General features: G+C 42.8%; 1 pseudogene; it reads right to left on the minus strand.

Moving 5' to 3' along the window:
• Window positions 1–1630: 1630 nt before the first annotated feature.
• LOC103732349 lies at window positions 1631–2843 on the minus strand (annotated as a pseudogene).
• Window positions 2844–4467: the final 1624 nt, after the last annotated feature.

Raw genomic sequence — 4467 nt, forward strand, 5'->3', positions numbered from 1 at the left:
ATGGGTTCACATAGGCTTCTATTTGGAACTGCCTGCCACCAGCTCATTCCATCCCACGGTTTCCATCAGTTTTTCACTGGCACAGCAGTTTTTGAGAGTGCCTTGCTCTGTGGGCGCCTTCTTATCGGTCTCAGTGACTCATCTTGCCCAGCCACAGAACTGCCCAGACCGGCAGGGCAACTGCATGTGCTATCTGGCCCAGCCTTTTGCCACGCTCTATTCCAAAAATGGCGACTACCCCATTCAAGGCTGTGCTAGAAAGTCCACACACAAATATATGTCTGGTGGCTTCCCGACAGCCACACAAAATGGTGAGAAACTAGCCTTGTGGTTTTCCTGGCTTATATCTCCATAGTCCCTCCCCCTAATGGGCTTGACTCCTTCTGCAGAGCATGGGAAGGAGGTGGGACCATGGCTTGTCAGAGGAACTTCTGGGTCACACCCCCTTTGTCCATAACTGCATGTTCTTTCTACAAGGCTGGTCTCTGAGCAAGACAGATGGCATCTTCTGGAATTCAGCTGGGTCTGCTTGCACAAGATCATCACAGCTGGGCTTGTTGACTATTGATGTTTCCTCACAGAAGGAGGGGCTGGGGAGGAAGGTCAGGGAACCGTTACATGAGTATCCCACCCTTCCTGTCAGCCAATTGTATGCAGTTATAAGCTAATTGCATGTAGCCTAAAGGTCTTGGAGAGGGGTTAGACTATACAGGCTGGAGAAGACTGAGGAAAGAAGATTCCATCTACACAGCCACGAGGAAATCATCATCCATGCTGAATGCAGATCTTTCAGTGTAGGTGTGTTAGGGTCACCCTGCTCCTGCCTATGACCCCTCACCAAAGCACTGTAAGTAGTCCCCACAAACTCATTGGTTCCCAAGGTGAAGCTTGGTGAAACTGAACTTTGATTTTTCATTGGCACTTTATGAAGAAGGGGGTAGATGCTGCCTAGTGCCCCCCCACCCCCAGGGAGAAAATTCTTGCAACAGTACACTGGTGTTACAGACACCAGTGACCAGCTTTTACTTGGATTCTGAAGATCCAGACTCAGGTTGCCAAGTTTATATGTTTCGCACTTTTATCCACTGAGATACTAGGGATTTGGGTGCTAGATGCAGCATGGGTGTGGTCTCTGTCCTGCAGTATGCATTCTACATAGGTCTTGAGACTCTTGAAGTTGAGGTCCTAGATGGTAGTGGAAGTCTAGACTTTGTTTCTTAAGATATAGCCTCTTATGGTGACCTGGTGCTCATCAATTAGGATCCAATGATCTTTTGACTTTGTACATGGGTGCTGGGGATCACACTTAGGTCCTTGAATTTGCACGGAAAGCACTTTATCACCTGAACCATCACCAGTCCAATAAACTATAGTTATCATGGCAACCTTTATAGTCTCTCTTTTTAAAAGAAAAAAAAAAGTATAGTTTCATTTTCTCTATACATTTGCAAAACACAAGTTTAAAATTTAAAAAATAAAGACAAATATGTAGAAAAAATTACACTGAAACAGGGACAGGCATGCTGAGAAGGGTTAGTGTATTAGCCCTTATGAGCTATAGCAACTCTGATTGGTCTAAGAAATGAAGACTCTATTGGGAGGATATGAAAGGGGGAACATGGATGGCAATTTATTGAGTAAGCAGCCCAAGTAGACCCCGAGGCAGAACGCAGGGATCTAGAGTGGGTCTGGGTAGAGGAAGAGACCCTTTGCTGGTAGCCATAGGGAGGGTGTCATGGAGGGCCAGTGTAACTAAGTGGGAGGCATCAGTGAGAGTGGTCCACCCATACCATGTGGAGATATGGGACCTGTGTGACCCATAGGAGAGCCAAATGGAGGCTTTGGGGTAGGGCATGCCCATTGGAGGAGGTCTGGGATGAGGCATTCCAGGAGATGGCCATGGTGGTCACTGTCCCCCAGAGCCTGGAGTCCCGGCATGGGCCGGGGTGGGCCAGCTGTATCTGAGACATCCCTGAATGGGGCATCCTACTTGGTGGGAATGGGTGAGGATGTGAATGTCCATGAGTAGGATGTCCAACCCCTGGGGTTCCTGCTGCTGGGGGGCCATATCCTCCAGCCCCAGGAGGCATAGGTAGTGGGGGCATGGCTGGGGGGTATCCTAGGAGGGAGGCATCCAGGAGGTGGCACTGGAGGTGGGAAGGAGCCAGGAGGAGGCATTCCTGGTGGAGAACGTTCAGATACCAATGAGAACACCACAGGATTAGGGGCAGAGGGTAGAGGGGGTACTTCTCTGCAAACAGCTGATGAGGGAGGTCAGCCTCGGACAGTGGATTCTGGGTTGTGAGAAAAGATTCAGCTGCTGAGCCATGGGCACTCACACTTCAAAGTCCTTCTTAAAGGTATAAGACACCGTGATAGGGCAGTTTCAGAGATACTGCCGATTCGTGGCCTCACTTGCAAAGCATCAAATGAAACTAAATTAATAAAGGCATAGCCCTTGGAGCTGCCTGTGTCAATGTCCTGCATGATCCTAGGGGTGTATAAGATGACCCCAAAGGCGCTGAAAGTATCATAAAGCAGCTTCTCATCGATCTCAGGGTGCAGGTTCCCAATGAAAATATTGGCCCCTACATCCAGGTTTTTGTTGTGAGCTGATCCCCTATTTACCCATGTTAGCTTCCCATAGAATTTGATGATTTTCATAATCTTAATGGCATAGTCAGCATCTCCTCATTCAATAACTCAACATAGCCATAGTCTTGGTGGTGGTCAGCAACTCTGTTCTTTGGCATGTGGGTGCTCACTACTGGCCTTGCCTGAAGAAACAGTTCCAGCAGCAGTAGTTCACTAATCTTCTCATCCAGAACCCCCACATACACCATGGGTGATTCCGCTCAGACCGCCTGGCAACCATGGCAACCCCCCTCCCAGCCTCTTTCTTTTGTACCACTCACTATATAATCAGTACTCCAGCTGAACTGGGATGACAAATATGTCCTTAGGAGGATCCACAAACTCTAATGTCTCCAAGCTTTTGTTCATGCAACTGCCTTAATTCTAAAACTTTCTTTCCACATTTTAAACCTTCAATTTTCTGTTCATCATTTTGGGCACAGCTCAAAGCTCACAATAACTTGGTGACTCTGGTTCTCATGATGTGCCACATCTCCATGCTCCTGTAGCACTGATTTCAAACAATTTACCATTTGTGATTTGTGCCCAAATTCACTGAATGCATGTGTTCCTTTTCACCCAGACTGTGAGCTTCTTGATACCAGAGCTGGTTTCTGACTCATTCTGGCTTTGTCGTTATCAAGGGCAATGCTAGATTTCTGATGGTTGTTCAGCAAATGTTTGTGAAGCTGATTCAAGTCTAAGAACTCTAAAAGCAAAGTGCTGAGATTGGCCTGCCCTTCTCCCATGAGCCCTTAAATTAATGTTGGAATAATTTTGGTATTTATTGTTCCTATTATTAAAACATTATTTCAGATTCTTATTTTAAGGATAGTGAACCAAATGCTCATAAATTACATCTGCCTTAGAGGTTTCTATAAAAATGGATTCAATATTTTAGTCACTTTTTTCTGCAAAGCAAATGCTCATATTAAAGTGTATATATGTATAAAATATGAAGAGTGATACACTTTGAACAATTCTATGCTAAATGAAGTCAGATGGCAGAAGGGTTTTGGTCAGAAAGCACATTTTACAAGTGAACTTCTAAGGTGGCATTTTAAACAACAGCCACAGGAAAAAAATATTTAAAAAAAATTGAAACTGCCTCTCTAATGGATGTACTTTAAAAAAAGCCAAGGGGAATTTTAAACTCCACATACATTTTATGACATTCAAATGAATATCTATGACTAATCTCAAGTGCATTTGAATAAAAAATAGAACAATTTTGATATTCCAAGTTGAATTATTAAGTAAAAATATTCAGTTATCAGATAGTTAATTAAGTGGAACTGACTGTATTCATTAAAATATTTGTTCCAAACAAATGTATTTAACATTCAGATATTATGCAGAATAGGTGACAATTGCATATCTCCATGGAGATCAATAATGGGATTCAGATCATTGTGTAAAGAGTCTGCAAGTTTAATGCAGAGAGAATGTCATTATTATTTCTCTCTTAATGATGGTCATTATGCACAAACACTGATTGAATTCCATTTGTTACCTGCATTTGAGCTGAGAGGAATAATTACAATTTAAGTGTCTCCATTAAAATTCATAAAAGAATATGAATGCAAAAATTATACTTGAAACTGACAAAATATACTTTGAGGATATAAATTGTGTTTTCTGATAGGCCTCTTAAAAGTATTAAAAATAACTTCATTTTAATAAGATGACATATAAAGATCATGTGTTATTCTCACCTCTATGTTAATTTTAATGCTGCAATACATGACTAATAATAAAAAGTAAAGAAATTAACTTTCAGAAAGTAAAATCAATTAAACATTGTGCCAGTTATCACTAGTACTTTTGAGGATT

The sequence above is a fragment of the Nannospalax galili genome, unplaced genomic scaffold (assembly GCF_000622305.1).
Source record: "Nannospalax galili isolate Female #2095 unplaced genomic scaffold, S.galili_v1.0 scaffold514, whole genome shotgun sequence".
NCBI lineage: Eukaryota > Metazoa > Chordata > Mammalia > Rodentia > Spalacidae > Nannospalax > Nannospalax galili.